At 58.3% G+C, this 21,303-nt stretch overlaps 1 protein-coding gene across 9 annotated transcripts in view; it reads left to right on the forward strand.

Moving 5' to 3' along the window:
• Positions 1–2,445: 2,445 nt before the first annotated feature.
• Positions 2,446–21,303, forward strand: part of ELFN2 (extracellular leucine rich repeat and fibronectin type III domain containing 2) — a 59,725-nt gene continuing 40,867 nt past the window's right edge. For 2 of the 9 annotated variants that reach the window (XM_015457230.4, XM_005567363.5), the window contains exons 1-2: positions 2,713–3,114; positions 12,558–12,708. The gene's annotated coding sequence lies outside the window, so the exon portion shown is untranslated. The other 7 variants (XM_045363690.3, XM_045363691.3, XM_065522165.2 and 4 more) reach the window with 6 other exon arrangements.

Below are 21,303 nucleotides of genomic sequence, written 5' to 3' on the forward strand. Positions count from 1 at the left end.
AGAGAGAGGCACTGTCTCATAAATAAATAAATAAATAAATAAATAAATAAACAAAGAGTTTGGATTTTATCCTGTAGCAGAGAGGGCTTACCGTCCATCTCTGTTTATTCCTGAGGCAGACATCACCAATCGATCATGCCATTTTCTGCAAACGGTGAGCACCTCTAGGCAGCTGCTGCCAATCATTCGTCATGAGAAAGAGAACATATTTGCTTCCCTGCACAGGCTCTGGGGAGCTATGGGAGGGTTTAAACAGATGGGTGATGAGGGAGTTTGTTGCAAGTATCCAGGTGACGGCAAGGCTGGCCTGGGACAGTGATTGTGGGAATGGACATGTTACCGCTCATGTTTGTCTCAGTCTTAACCATCCAGCTAAAGATTCCAGGCATCTCCTGAGCTCCCCACTTCCCGCATCCCCAGGTCCTCAGGGTTCCCTGTGTGCGTGTGTCTCTCTGTGTGCGTGCATTAGGTCTGTCTGGGCTTGATTTTAGCAAGGAGCTTGCTATATGTCTAGAGCTGCACTATTTCACATGGCAACCACAAGCCACATTATGGCTATTTAAATTTAAAGTAATAAAAATTAAAATTAAAAATTTAGTTCCTCAGCCACACTAGCCACAATTCCAATCACTCAATAGCCACATGCAGTTAGTGGCTACTGTCTTTGTCAGTGCAGACGTGTATCCTTTCCACTATGGTCTAGAGAAATCCCAATCGAGTGTCTAGATGGTGTGGTCCACTATGACCCTCAGACCAGGCCAACTCCATCTTCTATATGGTGGCAGAAAGTGAGCTAAGAGCTGAAACTCTTGTCAATGCACATCTGCTCAGTAAAAGCAAAGTCTCCAAAGGGAGATTCTTAGACCGTTTTAGAGCTTCAAACCAACTCTGAGCGAATCCAGCCAGACCTGGAGGTCTCCAGGGAGAAGGGAGCAGCCGGCACTGTGCTGGGGGGACTGGCTGCTTCTGCTATATTCCTTTCACAAAGGAGTAAACAGGCGCAGAGAGGGTTGTGACTTGCACTCTGGAAGATGACTGGGAACGTCTCAGAAACGGAGCCGCAAAAGGTTGTTTTGCCACTTGCTGCCTGGTATTCTTTGGGGTCATCACTGCTGAGTTCCTTGGGCAGGAGCGGATTAGGTGGCATCTGCCAGTGCCCATCTCAGAAAGTGTCTGGGCCTGAGAGCCACAGGGGGGCTGTTGGATTGGGGAGCACGCTCGTTTCTCGAGGGATCCGCCAGAGGGCGCAGAGGCCATTATGTTCCGCCTGAGGGGCTCTTCCGGCAGGGTCTGGGAGCTGGGACCCTGCTTCTTGCCCAGCCTTGCGGGGGTTACAAACCATGTGTTGGACACCGCCCCTGCCCTGTAGGAGGGCTCAGTTTAAAGGGCAGAGACAGCATATAGCTTGCTTGGGTTTGCAGCGAGGGACCTTGAAGGATAGGTAGGAATGTGCCAGGCAGCCTGGGGTGCAGGTGGGGAACGCCCAATAGTCCTTCTCCATAACCCGGAACAACCAGTGGCCTGTGACCCAGTGCTTGGTTGCCCTCCCAGCCCCATCCTGGGCCGTTCCCTGTTCTTAGTTGACAGGAGGGAGGAATTTCTGGACAGACCTTCTTTCTGCTCTACTAATACCCAACTCCGTGGAGTTCCCTGTACACACATACAAAGCTGTCTCATGCCTCTGTGCCTTTGCACATGCTATTCCCACAGTCCGGGACACCCTTCTCCTCCTTCTTCAGCTGGCCAACTCCTACTCATCCATCAGGATTCAGCTCAGGCAGTGGCTTCTTCTGGGGAGTCTCCGCATTCCAGACCTGCATGAGATGCTCCGACGGGGAGTTCCTGAAGCCTGGACTTCACTTCTGATGTGCAACACCTGAGAACAGGCGCTGGTGCATGCGGTCCTATAAAAGCGATGGAGAAGTACAGGGCTTGCTGGCGGCAGGCCTCCGGCATGCAGCTCACAGGACCTCGGGAGGAGGTGCCTGACCAAGCACCAAGGTATAGGCCCCGGGTGCCAGAGCTTCTTGTATATTCCACGGCCTCCTCCTCCCCTCAGCATACACCCCTTTGCAGGTGGCAAGGGGCTTTAGGGTAAGGGGTGGGGAACTGGGCCTCTGGAAGGCTAATGAAGCTTCTCTAGGCTGCAGATGAGCCCAGTATCTCTTGGACCTACTCCTGGAGGCGTGGGGAAAGGCAGTGAGCGCCCTGGCACAAGGTAGGGGAGCGTAAAGTCTAATACTATCTGCAGGTTCCCTGTGTAACCTTGGGGGAAATCACTCCTCTTCCGAACCTCAGTTGTCTGGCCTGTAAAATGGGAACGCAGCAGCCGCACTTCCCCAGTCGCCAGCGGTTGAACGCCGGACCAACCAGCAGGGCGCAGGCTGCAGGTCATGGAGGTACAAGGCGGAGAAGGGGCCCATCCGCGGAGGCGGAGTCCAGGGGGAGGGCGAGTCCAGGAGCACCTCCGGCGGCCACGCCGCAAGTTTGCCCCCAGCTGTTGAATGCGCTGGCGGAGGCCGGACCCGGACCCGGACCCGGATCCCGCGGGGTGAGCAGCGCAGGGGGCCGGGGCGGGGACTGGGTGCGCCTGGCCGGGGCTCGGGGCTCCGCGGGGCCGCCGCCGCCTCCCCCGGCGCTGCAGCTGCAGCGGCGGCGCCAGGCGCGGCCCCCGCCCCGCGGGCGTGTGTCTGCGAGCGCGCGTGTGTCCGTGGAGCGTGCGGCCGGCTCGGGGGCGGGAGCGGGCTTGCTGCGGAAAGGCCTGCTGAGGGCGCCGGGCGCGGGCGGGCGGGCGGGCGGACGGACAGACGGACACGACCTGCCGCGGTCCCTGACGCGCGCCGCTTGGCCCCTCCCGGACGCCCTCCCCGCCGAGGCAGAGGCAGAGGCGCGGCGGCGGGGAGGAGGGGGCGGCGGCATCTGCGCGCACACGCGCGCTCCCAGACACACACACAGACACACGCGGGCCACCCCACGGCCACGCGCCACGCACCCCGCACCCACACCCGCGCTCACACTCACATTCACACACACACACTCACACTCACACGCGCAGGCCCCGCGGCCGCCGCTTCCCGGAGGCGGTGCTTGGCCCGGATCCCGGCTGGGGCTGGGGTAAGTGAATTCCTCCGGATCCGAGCGCCGCGACCGGGGAGACGGTGGAAGTCAGGGCTGGAGCCGGAGGGTACCCCCTCCGTCAGTGGGGGTGGGGCTTGGAGAGGGGCACGGAAGGGGGGATGAGACGGGAAGAGCCACCTCCAGTGTCTCCTGGGTCTGGGGATCCCCGTGAGACCCCCGGGGGACCACCCTGCGCGAGGGAGGTGGTGGTGGCGGTGGGCGGAGGCGGTGGGAGGACACCGAGGACGGTCGGTGAGGTGAGCGTTTCTGGGGGTGGTGCAGAGGCTCGATGGTGGATGCTGTGCCAGCCGGTGCCACATTGCACCTCTCTGCCCTCATCTTTTCGAATCGGGGCCCTAATCCCCCTCTTTCACGGGGTGCTGTCGGGTCAAGGCATCCATCCTCTAGCTGGTAAGAGGGGTTGACAGGGTGGATGTCTTCTAGGGAAAGGGGGGCCAGGGTGGGGCTTGACGGCGGTGGGGTTGGTAAGACCAGAATTGGGGGGTGGGGACCCTTGCAGAGGCGCTGGCCAGGGACAAGGAGGGAGGCAGCCCCAGGAGGTGGCATAAATCGCAGAGACTGCAGCTCTGGCAGGGCCGGGGCCATTGCCGTGTGTGTGTGTGTGTGTGTGTGTGTGTGTGTGTGTGTGTGTGTGTGCGTGCTCGTGCCAGCGTGTGTGTGTGCATGTGTGGGCTCCAGCAGCTGTCAGGGGAGGGGGAGCGGGTGGGTGTGTTGGCCGGTGGGGCGCCGTGTGCATGTGGGGAGAATTGTGCGTGCTGTGTGTGTGTGGTGTGTGCGTGTGTGTGTGGACAAGGGGTGGACCCTGCTCTCTGTCTGTACACACACAAGCGCACACACGCACACTGTCAGTGGCCAGGCAGGATTTCCTCGCAATGTTTGGAGGGAAGAAAGCTGGTGTGTGTGTGTGTGTGTGTGTGTGTGTGTGTGTTCGCATGCACATTTGGGGAACTTGTGTCCAAAACAGAGGCCACCAGGCCGTGGTATGTCAGGTGTGCCCAAGGAGGGAGACGAGGGGACAGTGGTGCTGACCGTGCACTCAGCTGAGGAGGAACGTGGTACTCGGCACTTTCTGCAGCTCAGGGCTCTGTGCTATGCCCCTTCCCCCTGGACTCCTCCCACCCAGCAGCTTTGGGTGGAGGGCACTGCCTTGGTCCCTTGCTGAGACACAGGTGTTGGGCTGGAGTGTGTGTGTGTGTTTGGGCTGCGGCTGTCGCTGTCAGCAGGCCAGGCTGTCAGAGGCAGAAAGCTGGAGGGAGGGGGGCGCTGGCAGCACCTGGAGGAATGTGGTGGAAGCTGTGGGGCACGGACTGCCCGGCGCAGTTACTGAGGGGCGTTTTAATATGCAAGCTGCATCACGAGACGGGACTGGGAATGTGTGCGTGTGTGTATGTGTATGTGCATGGCTGACACCCCTCTTCTCGTGGCCCGTGGACACCTGTGGGACGTGTCACGTCTGGGCCATCAGCAAAGCATGTGGGTATTCACATGTGTGCAAATGTGTGTCCCGTGAGAGGGGTGCACAGGCAGGTGCTGTCCTGATGAGCCGGGGGCCCTGCAGCTGTGTGGGTGGGGAGGTGGGTACCTCTGAGCCATCAACCCCTAGGCAGGAAGAAAGAGGGTTAATTGTGGGGACATCAGGAAAAAGTATGTATGTGACGTCAGTGAGAACCTCAGGTGTGACATAAGCTCCAGGCCGCAGGTGACATCAGTGGGACAGTTTTGTCGGGGGTCGCTCTCCCCAGCCGGAGTGTGTGAGTGGGATGTTAGGGGAGTGTGTGTAGCCGGGTGTGGTTATGTCCCCTGTGTATGAGGGGTGGGAAGGGGAGAGGGATGGAGGCTTAGGATGCGTGGTCCCTCGCAAGAGGCCCCCTTTCCCAGCATCCTGAGTGGGCATAGGACCCTTTTTCTTAAGTCCTGCCCCCTGAATAGTGCACCTCACCTGCCCCGACGTGCTACAGCCCCCCCATCTGACCCCACCAGTCCCTGTTTTCCTCTTCATCCCAGCCAGCCCACCACCTCTGGGTGCATGTGCTTTAATGAGTGTGTATGTGAGTGTGTCGGTGCATGTGACAGTAGAAAATGGCCATAGCCAGGGAGCCTGAAACCATTGGTTCGAATCCCATTTGCTACTTTCTGTGTTTTGTGATTTAAGCATTCACGTCGCCTCTCTGATCCTCAGTGTCTCCTCTGTAACATGGGGTGGGAGGTTAGAGAGGTGAATGGGGGTTAAGGAGACCATGGGCCTTGTGGGGGGTGGGTGCTGGTGCCTGGCATATGGTGGGGACTCAGTCCACGTGAGCTCTGTCGTCTCACCTGCTATCCCGTCAGCCCAGAGTAGCTGCTTTCCTGTTTTGGTTTAAGTCTAACTTTGCAAAGGACTTTCTTTTCTTTCCTTGGATTTCCACGACAGTCCTTTGAGGTGGGTGAGTTGGCTGCTGTTATGTGGATATTTGACAGATGAGTAAACTGAGTTCTGGAATAAGCTGTCTGTTGATTTAATGTGAATTCCCACCCCCCACCCCGCCCCTTCAGTGGCTGCAGGGAGACACAATTGATTAGCCAGTCCCTTCTCAAGGGGTACCTTCATTTCATGGAGAGATATGGAGCTATGAGGAATTGGGGGTGGGGTGCCAGGTGATGAGCCGAAGGCCAAGAGATCTCTGGCTCGAGGAGAGGCTGCTCTTGACTCACAGGTCAGTGCTCTTTTGCTCTTCCACCCACAAGCTCCAGAAATAGTCAGGGTGATAGAAACGGGCACACCCAGCAAGCCTTCTCCAGAGGGGCATGTCTGGGGCGGTCACTGGGGGCTCCATGCCTGTTCCTCAGTGTTCCCTGAGGTCTTGTAGGATGCCTGTTTTTGGCGGCAGAACTGGGTTCCAGTGACACCCCTGCCGCATCTGCATCCTGGCTGTGTGTGACAGGGGTCAGCCTCTCCTGTCTCGGTAAGAGGGCGTTGGCAGCTTCCCTTGCAGGTGTGATGAGTGACTGTGAAAGTGTGACAACCGCGTGCGGGGCTGGGAGGCACACGTCGCTGCTTACCCTCACCTGCTCCCGCCACAGTGCCTGGGGACCAAGCTCCTCTCTCTTGGTGCCGCCACCCGCCCTGTGTTGTGACGTGTGCTGTGTGGAGTGGATGGCCGAGAAGTAGGATTGCCTTGAAGCCTGAGCCTTCTTAGCAAGTCAGACCTCTTTAGGAGCTGTGTTAATAGTCTAGAAGGTTAACCCAATCCTCTGCCTCCTGCCATCCCAGTCCAATCCCTGATTAAATTAACCTTCTCTTGGCTCAATTACCACCTGGGGCAGAGGCATTGACATTATTACTGGAGATGGTGTCTGGGGGTTGGAATAATTAAGCCCCCTCTCCTTCCCCCAAGCTCTGCAGACAGTCCCCAGGAAAGCCCCAGAGAAGCCCTGAGGACTGAAGAGCCACCTGGGCAGGCTTGCTTATGCCTGGGGTGCCAGAGGAAGGGTGCTGGCTGCACGATGCTGCTGATTGAAATAGTAATAATTATAGTGATAATAATAATAATGACATCAGCTAATATTATTGAGCCCCTACTGAGAGCCAGGCCCAGTTTGAAGCTCTTTGTGTGGGCGGCATTCGTTTAGTCCCACAAAAGCCAGCTGCGGTAGGCGCTATTATTATTCCTCATTTTGAAGGCAAGAAACAGAGAGGTTACCGACCAGTCCAGGGCCACACAGCGATGGAACCAGGACTGGAACCCTGAAGGGAGACTCTCATATCAGCACCACTGGCGGCCGAACTCCTTTGCCAGGTGGGCCTGGAGGCCTCTACATCTTGGCATACCCCTCTCACTGAAGGCCCTTTCTGGGCCTTGCTTTGCTTACCTGTAAATGGGTCCAGTGACCCTGCCCTAGGGAAGCGGGGGTGGGGGACGCCCTTTGCTTTGGCTACAAGAAGAGACAGGAAAGGGGGGGGCCTCGTGGGTGGCGCCTGCATCTTAATCCCGCCATCCCATTCCTCCTGCGCCCCTCTCCCACAGTGATGGGACACCCCCAAAGGCAGCCCCTCGCTCCCTGGCCCTCCCACAGTGCCTCGAACAGCAGCGCTTGGAGGGCTCCCCCGGGTGATGGTGGGGAGGCTGCCGCAGCGTCAGTATCTTCCTCAGGTCCCGAGTCTATTGCAGCCTCAGCTGTGGCCCCCTGGACTCCCCACTTCCTGACCATCTTGCTTGTGGAAAGGGCAGGGGCCCAGGCTTTCTCCAGGGCTCCAAATCTGACCTCTTTTCCTCCTTGGTGTGTGACCTGAGCAAGTCACTTCCTGTCCCCGAGGCTCAGTTTCCTCAATGTGAAGTGGGGACAAAAGTACCCAATTCTTGGCTGGGCGTGGTGGCTCACACCTGTAATCCTAGCACTTTGGGAGGCCAAGCAGAAGGATCACCTGAGGTCAGAGTTCGAGACCAGCCTGGCCAACATGGTGAAACCCCATCTCTACTAAAAATACAAAAAATTATTCAGGCATCATGATGCATGCCTGTAATCCCAGCTACTCAGGAGGTTGAGGCAGGAGAATCGCTTGAACCCAGAAGGCCAAGGTTGCAGTGAGCTGGGATTGTGCCACTGCACTCCATCCAGGGTGACAGAGTGAGGCTCTGCCTCAAAAAAAACTTCCCCAGTAGCTGGGATTATAGGCACGCACCACCACACTCGGCTAATTTTCGTTTTTTTAGTAGAGACAAGGTTTCACTATGTTGGTCAGGCTGGTCTCGAACTCCTGACCTCGTGATCCTCCCTCCTCAGCCTCCCAAAGTGCTGGGATTACAGGTGTGAGCCACCGTCCCTGGCCAAAACAACAACAACAACAACAACAACAACAAAACAACCAAAAAACCAGAAACGAATTCTTAACCCTTCTGGATTGTCCTAAAGGTCGTGCTAAAGGTTAGGTAACAGAAGAGCACGGGTATAACATCCCCTGGCATGCGGGATGCCATTATTTTCCTCCCCCTTCCCATCTGCCTCCTCCATTCATTCTTGGCTTCCTGGAGGGGGTCTGTACTGTGTGTACATGTGTCTGCTTCCTTCCTACCCTTTTCGCTCTCTGCTTTTCACCCTCTAAAGTGCATGGGAACTGCTGGGGGGAGCCTAAGGACGCATGAGAAGAGCCTGGGTGCTGCCAGCCCGCACCCCCCACCCACAGCTGGAGTGTGCAGTGGGGCCAGGAGGGGCAGGCTGTGTCTTCGCATGTCTGTGTGTGCGTGACTGTTTGTATACACTGGTCCCCACCTCTCTCAGGGGGAAGTAGGGATTGAATCCCAAGGGCTGCCTGACCAGCCTGCCGTGGGCCTAGTCCCAAGACTCAGGCCTGACTCAGTTTCCCTCCTTGGCCTGTCTATTATCCCTCTCCCCCTACAATTGTCCCTGAATCTTGGAGAGACAGAGGCTGTGGGGTCAACCTACCTGCCTCCCTCCCTTCCTGGCCCTTCTCATTCCCCCAGGGGATTTCCTACATCTGCCTATTTCCTGTCTATTTCTCCCACTGCATGTCAGCTCTGCGCAGGCGGAGAGTGGTAGGCCCTCAAAAAATACTTATTAAACAAATTCCTTTCATGTACATGCTACCAAGGACGGATCGCTGCATTTTGCATTCAGATGGTGTGTGCACACACACCCTTATTAGCATGTTTCACCCAGGGAGAAATGCTGGGCCCCGGGGCTCAGGCAGGAACCCCCAGAGAGGAGCCCCTGCCTGGCAGAGCTCAGGGCCCTGGAGGAGAGGTGAGACATGGGAACCTCTGACAAGTGTCCCGCATGGGGTCTGCCCACAGTAGGGCTTGCTTGACAGGTGATTCTTGTCCCTCTGTGACCTGACCGAGAGGGGGTTGCTGCTACAGGCTGGTGACCAGGTGCGGAGTGAGCCTCCCGGGCAGGGCTGGAGAGGTTGTGCCGACTTCTGCTCTGGGGTCTGCAGAATTCCCTCAGTTGTGCACCTGCTATGCGCCAGGCATCGAGTAAGGCACTCTCTGTTATCTTGTTTAATTTTGGCTGGAGGATTGTGAAAGAGGTCTTGCCTGCCCCTGGGTGGGGGCGTGCCAGATGGAGTGACCGTGTGAGTAGGGTCCCGGAGGTGGGGAAGCCCAGAGTGGATTTTGAGAAAATGAGTCTGGATGTGTAGTTTGAGGATCAACCACACGGGACCATCCATGCTGCACCAAGAAATTGAGTAATATCCTTTTTGTCAGGGAGCATTAGAGTCTCTGGGTGTTCGTTAAAATGCAGATTCTTGGGCCCTGTCCACTGAGATTTTGATTGGGAGAGCGGACGAGGGGCCCAGGAACCTGCAATTGTAATGCTTTCCCGAAGATTAATTCACTCACATTTGTTGGTTGGATGGCAGCTGCATGTTCCTCGGGGTCTCTGAGACTCCTCCCAGAATCCTCCGGAGCCAGCAAAGCCATCCTCATTTTCCAGAGGAGGAGCTTGAGCTCAGAGAAGTGCCTAACCTTCGGTGCCACAGCAGCAAGACTGGGGCCCATACTGACTCATACTACTGGCTAATCATCTTCCGTGTTCGTTGCCTGCTGCTCTAAGCCTGTTTAAGGAGTCCCTCATTAAATCCTCAGAATGCCCCTCTGCATCATTCCTGTTGCACAGATGAGGAATTGGAGGCAGAGTGTGCGGTCACGGGTTCGAGGCTGCACAGTTGCTAAAGCTAGGCACGTTAGCAGCCTGAAGTGCGGTCCGGATGAAGTGGGGCTGGAGCGGGCCTGTCCCAGCACCTTGAACAGGGCGAAAGCCCTCCGTCTCCCTTCCTGTTGAGAGAGGGCGCTGGTGGAGCTGAGCTTGCGGCTGTGCACGTGAGCAGAGGCCAGAGGCGGAGGTGGAGGTGAGGGCAGAGAAGCGGCGAAGAGGGCGGAGAGCAGAGAAGACGTCCTGGAAGAGGCGACGCACAGCCGCGTAGCGGTGGCTCGATACGGTCCATCCACTTGGCGGAGGCAGACCTGGGTCTGGCGAGCGGCGGGGCTTGTCCGTCCTGGGGGCGTACTGGTCAGGTGCGCGATGGCGGCTTGGCCGGAGGAGGGGGCGGGCGGGAACTGCCGCGGACCTGGCGTGGTGGGGACGGGAGCGCTCGCTCGCAGCCCCGCCGGGGCCGCACCGCCACCCCGCCCCCCGACCCCGCCGCGCTCGCCACCCCTGCACCGTCCTCCGCAGTCCGCTGCTCTTCGAGGCTCCCGGTTCCCCGCGGCCCGCCCCGCCGGCCTCCGGAACTTGCGCCCGGCTGGCCCGGCCGGCCGGGCTTTCCGCCTTACTTGCCTGTGTTTAGAATTTGCATCCGCAACCCCTGACGCTCGCAACCAATTTCGCAGCCTCTGGGCTCTGCTAGGTGCCCGGGATCCGAAAGCGGCCGGCAGGGGCGGGGGCTGGCGGCGGGGCCGGCCGCGCTGGGCAGGGGTACAGGGGGAGACCGGAGCTGGGACCCGGAGAGTTGCTGGTGAGGGGCTGTGTGTGCCAGGTGGGTGTGGACGGCATGGGGAAGCGCCGCGTGAACTGCCCTGGGAGCGCTGTGGCGTGCAGGCGTGGCTGGCTGGGGGTGTGTTGGCACATGTGCATTGGCACGTGTGTCCGGGAGTGGTTCCCTGTGTGTGGGCATGCTTGGGGCATGTATGTTTTGGCGTGTGTCTATGTTGGGGGCCCTGTGCCCCTGGGCACGTTTTTCTGGGTGTGTTTGGTGAGCCTGGGGTGGGGCAGTCCATGGTGCCCCTGATTCGTGCGTCTGTGCAGTGGCCCCATGCATTTTGGCACCAGCGTGGGCCTGCGCGTAGGGGAGTGTGTCTGTGTGGGGCGCCCCTGTGTTCTGGTTCAGCCGTGGGCAGTGAACCTTGGTCTCTAGGCACGCAGGTGTCTGGGTCTGGGATGTGCGTTTCTCTGCGGCCCTGGGAAGTTCTCCTGTGTGGATTCTCTCTGGGTGTGCTCCGGGAGGACTGGGGTGTGTGTGTGTGTGTGTGTGTGTGTGTGTGTGTGTGTGTGTGTGTGTTTGGGTATAGCGTGTGCCTCTGGGGTGCTTTCCCATCCCTGCTGGCTGAGGGGCTCAGGGTCAATTGTGTGCTCCCAGCTAGGCCTGGGAGCCATTCCTGGAGAAAGCCAGCCCTACTAGTTCTCTCTGCCTTTGGGTAGGGGTGAGGGAGTTGAGGTAGTGTAGGGGGTGGGGGAAGGGAGGCCCGAGTGTGTGTTTATTTTCCGTCGGGCGCCGCTGGCTGCCAGCACTTGGTGGGTCTATGTTTGTGAATGGCAATGCCGAGGGGGCTGAGGTGTGAGCCCCTGCCTGCGGGGGAGGGCCAAGAGTACCATCTGGGCTGGTGGGGTGCGGGGCCGGACCGGGAGAGGGGCCTCCTCGGGAAGGGCTGAGTGTCTGTGTGCACGTGTTTGCGCAGATGGAGGCGAGGTTCCTCCGAGGCCCGTCTTTCTGGGAGCGCCTGTCTGTGCAGGTGGAGGTCAGCCAGGTACTGTGCTCTTAGGCTGTGTGTGAGCCCATATGGCGGGAAGGTGGGCCAGAGGCATTACACCTGGCTGGGCACAGGCTGGGCACATAGGGGAAGGCGTGTGCCAGTCCTGGCAGAGTTCTGAAGAGGAGAGGGTGTGCCGAGGGCGAGGGTCTTTGTTCCCTGGGGCCCGGCTGATGATGGGGTTGGGCGGTGTTGATGATCCGAGTGACCAACAGGAGAGTGGAGTGGTTGGGCATGGAGGAGGCGAAGGCTGTGTGGGGGCACTGGGTGTCAGGGGAGTGTGAGAGTGTGTGTGCATACACACGTGGGTGTGACATGTGTGACCGTGGCTGTGAGTGGGGTGTGAGTCTGGGATGTGACTTGGGAGGCACCTCCAGGCTGTGGAGCCCAGTAGGGAGTGTGGGACAAGGCGGAGGGGTGGGAGTAGGGGCCCCCCGGTTCCCAGAAAACTCACTCATCTGTGCGTGCTCCTTCTGCCCAGCGGCTTGAAGAGCCCCTGTGGCCCCTGACCTCTCCCCTGACCCCTGAGCCCATGGGTTATGATGGGAAGCCTCAGCCCTCCATCCCTCCTGCCTCATCATCCTTCTGTCTCTACCTCCATCTCTTCTCCTCTCCCTGCACCATCTCTCCATCTCTGTGCCTTCGCGTCTCTGCCTCCATCTCTCTCTGCATCTCTCCATCTCTCCCCACCCAGTCTCCCCCATCTCTCTATCTCTGTCTCTCTCCATCTCTCTTCCATCTCCCTCCATTCTTCCTCTCCCTTTACCTCCTCTCTCTGTCTCACCCTGATATTCATTTGTGGTATATTCGGTTGCCATGGGAAACCCAAGAAAGAAGTGAGTGTACCCTTCAAGACTTCAGCATTTTTCCCTCCTCCCTCCCTCCTGCTGTCCCCCCTCCCTCTCCTCCCCTTCTCTTCCCTCCCTCCCCTCTCTCCCCCTCGCCTCCCTGCAGAAGGAGAGGACTTGGGTGAGGAGCTGCTGCCACCCGGGCTGGGCCAGGACCTGAGATCTCATTGCTCCTGCTGCCGCTGCTGCCTGGGGGACCTTTCTGAGACCCAGGTCGGGGACAGTGCTGGAGGGGCCTCCTCTGCTGCAGACATCTGGTAAGGACAGGGTCCTTTTGCCTGTGTGTGTGTTGCTGTCTGTGAGCATAGCAACACATGACCCGGCCTTGCAAACCTGTGATGTGGCCCAGCCTCAGGCTTCTGTGTGTTCCTTCCTGCGGGCCCGGCCCCTGCCCCCAGCCGTGGGCACCCCTCCCACCCAGCTTTCCTTCCATAGGGCCTGTGAGGCAGCCTCCACAATGACAGGCCTGTTGGGGGCTAAGATAGGCCCACTGGGGAGGGTGGGCAGGAAGCCCCTATTGGCTCAGGGACCCCAGCTCCTGCCCCATCACCCGGCAGAGAGGCTGAGCCAGGCCTAGTCTGCACCCCAGAAGGGCAGGGGGCATCTGTACACCTGCTGGGGGTGGACAGCCAGCTTGCAGGGGAAGGCCTGGGAGAACGTGGTGGGGGTCTCTCTCAGGTGGGGGTCTTTCCATTGTAGAGAGAGGGGCTGGAAGTGAGCTGGGAGCAGGGGAAAATGCCAGCGGAATTGATATGGGGCCTGATCCTATGTCATTGGATTTTGGAGGCACAGGGAGAGCTGTCTGGCACTAGGAGGCCGCAGGCAGGCAGACAGGCAGGCAGAAGGAGCTGCTCCGTCCTGGCTGGGGCTGGTGGCTGCCCTGGAGAGGAGAGGAGAGGCTGGGGCTGTCGCTGAGGCTGTGTTGGTGGCGGCCACGTGGAGGGAGCTGTTGTCCAGGCGGCGCTGAGTGACGGTGGTTGCCGTGGCGAGGGAGCCGCCTCTGTGGCATTGTGGTCTCCGTGGAGAGAGGAGGAGACAGAGGAAGGAGGCTGGCTGGCTGCGCACAGTGTTGGTGGTTGCTAAGGATAGGGAGGTGCTGTCTCCAAGGTGCGGTGGTCCCCACGTGGAGGGGCTGTGGCTGTCGAGGTGTTGGAGGTCCCCAAGAAAGGGGTAGTGATGGGTGCCCTGGAGGGGGCTTGTGCAGGGTGGTGGGTGCACCCCAGAGGATGGAGGAGGTGTGGTGGGGGAAGGGCTGCTGCAGGGGACTTGGTGCTGCTGTCACAGGCTGAAGTGGGGATTCTTGGTGGTGGAGGGGTGGGGAGTGAGGCACAGTGGGCGGGTCTGTGCTTATCTTGCCTGCCCTGTGGAGGGACTGGAGACCCTGCTGCACCAGCACATGCTTGCTCCGAGCGCCTCCACCCAGCCCTTCCCTCCCACTTCTATGGCCACTATCTTCCCACCTCTGCCTCCTTGAGCCCTCTCGCTCCCCAGGGCCTCTGGTCACATAAGTCTCTCCTCTGGGCACATGCTCCTTTCTTGCCCCCGAGTGACTTTGTCCCCATTCGTCATGCTTGCTGAGGACCTGTTGACCCAGTGCCGTTCTCTGGGGGGACCACATTGGTACCTGCCTTTGAGGAATCAGACAGGGGAAGTGACTTGCCCAGGGTCACCCAGCAGGCACATTCTGGGGAGCGTCTCCCTCCCTGAGTGCCGGACTCAGCAGGCCTAACTCCTTCCTTGAGCCTGTCTGTCTGATCCCGTTGAGTCCTCTCTCTCCCCGCAGTCCCCAGGGGTTCTCCTGAAGCAGCATTTCATTCAAATACTAACAACAGGAAGCTGCATAGGAGAACACAAGTTCTGGGTTTGCAACCTGGCTCTGGTTTTTACGGTGGGGGACCTCTTGCCTCAGTTTCCCCCTCTGTGAAATGGAGATGAGGCACATGCCTCCTAGGGTGGCTGTTATTTGGGCTCCTGGATGTGATACCCTTTGTGTGGCTCCTGGTATGTAACAGACTCTCAGTAACTGGGAACCACCACCACCACCACCATCATTATTCCTTTTTTTGTTTTTTGTTTTTTGAGATGGAGTCTCGCTGTGTTGCCCAGGCTGGAGTGCAGTGGCATGATCTCGGCTCACTGCAACCTCCGTCTCCCAGGTTCAAGTGATTCTCCTGCTTCAGCCTCCTGAGTAACTGGGACTACAGGCACGTGCCACCATGCCCGGCTAATTTTTTGTATTTTTAGTAGAGATGGAGTTTCACAGTGTTAGCCAGGATGGTTTTGATCTCCTGACCTTGTGATCCGCCCGCCTCGGCCTCCCAGAGTGCTGGGATTACAGGCTTGAGCCACCGCACCCGGCCTACCATCATTACTTTCAAAAATCGTTTTAAAATGATTTTCTGACGCGCGCGGGGAAGCCAGATCTCACTAGAGTTCTGTGGCATTGTACCTTTCCCCATGACCCTTAGTGGCGGGAGTACGGTCCTGAGTTCATGGTAACAGGAACGGGGCCGGAGAGGCAGAGAGCCTCCTGACAGGCACATAGTGTCCTGGTGGCTGAGCCAGGATGGAGCCGGGTGTGGCTCCCTGTCTGGTACTCCTTTCCAGCCTGCCCCAGGGCCTGTGTGTGCACTTTCATCAGGCGAGCCCTGTCCCCCAGGCGTTGCCTGAGCCCCTGGCCACTGGTCTCCTTTGTGGGACTTGGGTGCTCTGAGCTGCTCAGCCAGCCCTGGCCTAGGCCACAGCATGCCAGGCATGTGACTGGTGGTGCCCTGAGAATAACCGAGTCAGGGGAAGCCTGTCCTGTCTACCATTTGGGCATCACCAGGGGGACAGGCCAGGCAAGGGACTGAGGGTGATGCCCAAAGAAGGCCATTTGAGAGGCCTGGGAAGTGACAGGTGACTGTCTTTCAAGTGACAAAGGCCTGCGTTCAGATCCCAGCACTGCCACTTTCCTGACAGCTGCCGTTGGGCATGTTTCTCCACCTTTCTGGGCCTCAGTTTCTTCACCTGTACAATGGGGATGATAAGAATCCCTACTTCACCTTGCCAGAGCAAAGCCAGGGGACAAAGTAAGGCACAGTGTTGGCACTGGGAGATAATCTGGGTGGCAGCCGCTAACATTTCAGGGTGACCTGGGAAAGAGGAGAGAGGGCTGTCCTGGTTGGCCTTAAAGGGCAGGCTCAGACCTTGGTTCATGCTAGAGATATTCTGACAGGCTGCGCTGTCTTGGGATGGGAAGGGGGAATGTAGTGAGAGCCCTTTGTAGGTGAGACTGCCCAAGGCTGCCAGGAGCATGGGGTTTGAGACCACTAGAGTTCGGTTCATGTCTCGATGCTGTTGTTTATGGGTTATAGGATCTTGGGAACCTCAATTTTCTCACCCGCAAAATGGGAGGACTATTAATGGAAGCAGAGTTACTTTAAATGAATGAAGGAATGTGGAAGAGACCTAGGATGCACTTCAAGCTGCATCACAACCTGGTTTCCAGAAGAGGAAGGCAAGGAACAAGGGGTTTGTGGGGTTTAGAGTAATAATGCTCACAGCTGCAGTTTATTGAGCATCTACTATGTGCCAGGCATTTCCCCACAGGCTCTAGCTCTCATTTGATTCACTGGCCTTTGGCCTTGCTGTTCCTTCCGTGCTCACTGCCGCTCCCCTGGCTCAGTGCATGGCTGTCTCCTGTTCTGGTTAACTGTCACCTCCTCAGGGAAGTCCTCCCTGACCACCCTGTTCTTTGCCCTTGGCCTACTCCCTCTGATTTCTTAAAGCCCTTAACACAACTCGATGCTGTTTTATTTGCTTGCTTACTCTCTGCCCTCCCACTGCTATTGAGTATCAACGCCCTGAAGGCAGCTTTTTTTTTTTTTTTTGTCTTGTTCTCTGCTCTATCTCAAGTACCTTGAGTGGGGCCTGGCACATAGTAGATGTTCAATAAAATTGTGGGACTGCATGGGTAGGTAACCCCACCAGCCACCCTGGGAGGTCAGTCTTGTTATTCCCATTTTACACAAGAGGACAGTGAGGCCAGGGAGGCCTGGTAAGTTGCTGTGGGTACACAGCAGGATGTGAGTGGCAGGCCTGGCATTTGACTCGAGGTCTAGTGCTATCTTCTGCTGCTGTATATATACCACCTTGCGGGGAGGCCTTGCGTTTCAGGCTAAAGAACTTGGACCTGACTCTGGATGCAGAGTCAAAATCACAGATTGTTAGGGAGTGCTTGTGCCATAACGAACAGCTTTTGGTAACAGCCTGAATTGTCAAAAGAAATCACTCCAGATGCTCACTAGCTGTGTGATCTCAGGCATATGACTTAACTACTGTGTACCTCAGTTTACTTGTCTGCAAAATGGGGATAATATCTAGGCTGGCTTCTAGGAGGCAGTGGGCTTTGAGCTTTGATTTGCAGGCTTGGCTCTGAGGCCTCCTCCCCAGTGTTGCCATTAATAGGCTGTGGGATCTTTTTTTTTTTTGAGACAGGCTGTTGCTCTGTCACTCAGACTGGAGTACAGCGGTGCAGTCATGGCTCACTGCAGCCTTGCAGCCTTGACCTCCTGGACCCAAGTGATCGGCTCATCTCAGCCTCCTGGGTAGCTGGGACTACAGGCACATACCACCATGCCAAGCTAATTTTGTTTGTTTGTTTTTTTTTTTTTTGGTAGAGATGGGGTCTCACTGTGTTGCCCAGGCTGGCTGTGGGGTCTTGGGAGCCTTAACCAGCCTCGTCTTAGGAGACTTCACTGCCGGCTGTAGAGGGATTTGAGACTTTGATTTTGGAATAGGCAACCTTTTAAGTGCCTGGGACAGGTCATTTTCTACCTTGCCAGCCTGTGCCCTCTCACCCCCACTTCTGCCAGCCCCACCTCTTATCCCCCTGGGGCAGAAGAGGGAATGGAGAGAGAAAAACCGGTTTGTACTGAGCACCTCTTCTGTGCTGGAATTTTCTGCCTGTACCCCACCCCATCTGTGGCCACAGCAGCCCCTACAGCATGGGGAGTGTCACACCCACTTACAAACGACCAGACAGAGGCCTGGAGAGATTCTCTTCCCGGGTGCAGAGCAGGGATTTGGACCTATGCTCAGAGGTTGCCGCCCACACTGTGTCAGGGGAAGGGAGAGAGGAGGAAGTGGGGAGTGTGGTTAGGGGCGCCTGACCCAGGCCCACTCCTGGGTCACCTGGGGAGGCGGGCTGCTGGTCCCAGCCCTGCCAGGACGAGCTTAGAGTGCCGGGCTCCCAGTGCCAGAGACTGGACCTGGAGGGGCTGTGGAAGGGACAGACCGCTCCGCGAGCCTGACTGCCCACCCCACTGGCAGCAGCACCAGTCCAGGGAATAGATCTGGCCTTGTGCGTGGTTGTCCTGGTGCCTTACTCAAGACCCCATTTGTTTGGGGAGGAGAAAGGGGGGTCTGTGGTGCCCAACAGAGGTGGGATTCATGGACAGGGCCCGGTGGTGCGGGGGTAGCCTGCCTGGTACTGGCCAGGCCTGGAGGAGTGCCAGGAAGAAGGGAGAGGAGGGGCTGAGGCGTGGCCTGGAGTCCTGCTTGGCCCCTTCAGGCAGAGTCCTGCAGTCGGGTAGGGGGCTGGCTGTGTGGATGGAGGTGCTGGAGGAGGGAGTCCTGGGACTTCTTAGTCTTTGAGAACGGGAATGCCCCGTCTGAGGGAGATAGAGCCTCAATTCCCAGGAGCCCCAGTCTGAGGGTGGAGGCACTGTGGGTGTGCTGGCCTCAGTTTGCTTTCTTTTTTTCTTTTTTTTTGGAGACGAAGTTTTGCTTGTTTGGCTAGGCTGGAGAGAAAGCTGAGATTACAGGCGCCTGCTACCACGCCCAGAAAATTTTTGTGTTTTTAGTAGAGACCGGGTCTCACCATGTTGACCAGGCTGGTCTCGAACTTCTGACCTCAAGTGATCCACCTGCCTTGGCCCCCCAAAGTGCTGGGATTACAGGCCTGAGCCACGGCGCCCGGCCTCAGTCTGCTTTCTGAATGTCGGAGGAGAGATGGTCCACTGAGCCGAGGTTCCAGGAGCTCAGGGAAGACTTTTGTTTTTGGGAAGAGGCTGTCCCTGAGGGCTGGGAGTGGTCGGGTTGGGGCAGTGGCTGCAGGAAGGTCTGTTTGGTGGTGGGAAGTGAGGCATCCTGAGTTAGATCCCATGCCTGAGTGGTCACAGGTCCCAGTCTCAGTTTGCTTATCTGTGAAATGGGGATACCGCCAGGCTCCTGGAGGGGACGGAGTGAAATAGGATTGGAGATAAGAGTATATGCACACAGTAGGCCCACAGGGTTGCCGAGGGCTGCGTGGTAGGGCCTAAGGAGTTCTAGAAGCTACTGAGAACCCATAGCCCCATCCCTGTCTCCACACTGGGTCACAGCAGCTCAACCTGCCCAGCATAGGAGGTTGGGTGCCCTCCGTGCCAAACTGGGAGGCAGAAATGAAGGGATGTCGGGCCCCTTCCTGTCTCCCACTTGCTGTGTGAGCCTTGCTTGTCTCACACTCTCTCTGGACCTCAGGCAAAGGACAGGCCTTGTCCCGGAGGACACTATTTGAGGTCTGTGGGGGCACAGACCTTCTCCGCTTCCCCTCCTCACCTGGGGCTGGGACTCAAGGATGGAGGTGGGGGCTCTCCAGGGACCCCAAGCATCATCCTGAGAGGAGATGGGCTGCAGAGAGGGGTCGGCACTGGGGTGCCCCAATGGCAGTGGCTCTAGAGCCCCTGATCTAAGCAGAGCTTCTGGGTGAGGCCTTTACTGCCCCTCTAGACACTCCTTGGCTTGGGGGTGGCAGGTCAGAGTGGAAAACCTCCCAGGTTGCTGGATGGGGCGACACAGTGATCAGGCCCATGGGCCCAGCTGTCAGTTCCCGATTCTACCCATGGCAAGTTGCCCCACCTGTGTGTGCCTCAGTGTCCTCACCCGTCAAATGGGAATGAAAGTAGTACCCACCTCCAAAGGGTGACTCTATGAAGCGCTTGGCGCCATGCCTGGTGTGCAGTGAGCGTTCAGGAATGCTAGTTGTGGGCTTGTTTCTGGCTTTCCTGGTGGTGGGAGCAGGGAGGCAGGGCTTCAGGGGCCATTCTAGAGTCACCTCTGAGGCTGCTGGAGACAGGCTGGGGCCTGTGGAGTCCCGGGTCTGGGTGCTAGGTCAGGAAATGTGGGGGTGTCTGCCTCTATGGCCCCTCCTGCTGCCTGCTGAACAGGATGTCGTGGAAGGAGCCGATGGGCTTTGAAGTGGACGCGTGGGTTCCATCCCAGCTCATTCATATTCATTCATCCCCCGCCGGCCGTGGGGCTCTGGCCCGATCGTGCTCTGAGCCTCGGTGGTTTCGTGTGGTAGAATGGGATCAGGGCTGTGATGGGGATTAGGTGAGATGAGGTAGGAAGACGGCAGTATCCACGCCTGCGGTTTCCGGTCAGTGCGCGGCTTGTCCCTCTCCGATTTGGCGCTGGGGCTGATGGCAGGGGAGGGAGGGGCTTTGGGAGTGATTTCCCGGCTGGGTTGAGATGGCAGCTGACCTGGACACTGTCCTCGGGACCATCTGGGGAGAAGGGAAGTGGGGCCTCGACAGGGAACCAGGACCCCCGAGGGCTGGAGGGTCGGAGCCAGCAGGTCTCCCACCCACTGCCTGCACTCGTGGGCAGGCTGCAGCCCAGAGAGGTGAGGCGCTGGCTCGGGGCCACACCGCAGTGAGTGGCCAGGCTGAGGGTGGAGCCTTGCCTGCTCTCCTCTTGGGCACTTTGGCTTCCTGCAGCCCCTGGGCCAGTCTGAAGTGGCTGCTCTGAGCAGGATCACCCTAGGGCCTGAGCTGAGCTCATTCGTTCTGTTTCTGTCTCTCTCCGTGTCTCTTCGTCTCTGCCCACCCGTCTCTCTGGCCCTGCCCCGTCTGTTTGCCGCAGCCGCCTCTCTCTCTCTCAGGCCGCGGGAGGGAGCTGGCTGGACAGAAGCTGGGCGCGCATGGGCAGGTGTGTGTGTGTGTGTGTGCCCTCGTGATCTCTGTGCGCTTGCCATTTGCTGGGTTTTGGGACACGTACATGTAAAACAATGTGCAAGTATACAAACCCCCTTATACCTGGGGAACTGACGCATGCTCTCGGCGTGCACAGCAGAACGGAACGGGCCACTGCCTGTTCCCAAGGCCTCCTCCCCAGAGGCTGTCACTGGCCCGTGTTTCCTGGCACCTACAAACACATGTACACCATCTGTTCTTACCCAGGAGGGATTCTCCTCACAGCTGGCCCTGCAGCCTCCTGCAGCCCCTGACTGCACCCTGAGCACCCTCCTCAGGAGTGTGGCAGGACCTGGGTCCTAATCCATCTTGGAATGGGCTTTCCTTGAAAGGACATTTCCCTGTTGTGAGTGCCTGGGCCGTTTGCACTTTTTCTACTTTCCCCGACTTCAGATCTGAAGTGTCCGACTTCAGAATCAAGCTCCTCTGACCCGGCCGGCTGTCCCGGGGCATGGGTGGGCTGGTTTGCGGGGATCTGTTTCTAAGGCTGAGTGTGGACGTCTGGGCTCCTCTCGCTCTTGGCTGAGCAGTTGAGGCAGGAGCCCATTCTGGCTGGGATTCCTGCCTGCGGGCTCCGTGGGACCTGGGGAAAGGTAGGGTGTGGGGGTCCAGGGCCAGGACCCCTGGCTGTCTCTGGGGACAGAGTACCCAGGGACTTGGAAGGCGGTGCCAGGAGACCACACGATTCCCTGCTGTTCTCTACCTGCTGTGTTCCAGGATCACTGGGCATTGGGCTCCTTGGGGCTACGGGGAGCTGCTTCAGGGCCCAGGAGCTTCCCAGTGTCCTTGAGCGCCGACAGGAGTGCCGGGGCCTTCTGGAGCTGGGGGTGGGGCTGGGTAGGCGAGTGCAAGGCC

The sequence above is a fragment of the Macaca fascicularis genome, chromosome 10, assembly GCF_037993035.2.
Source record: "Macaca fascicularis isolate 582-1 chromosome 10, T2T-MFA8v1.1".
In the NCBI taxonomy this organism is placed as follows: Eukaryota; Metazoa; Chordata; class Mammalia; order Primates; family Cercopithecidae; genus Macaca; species Macaca fascicularis.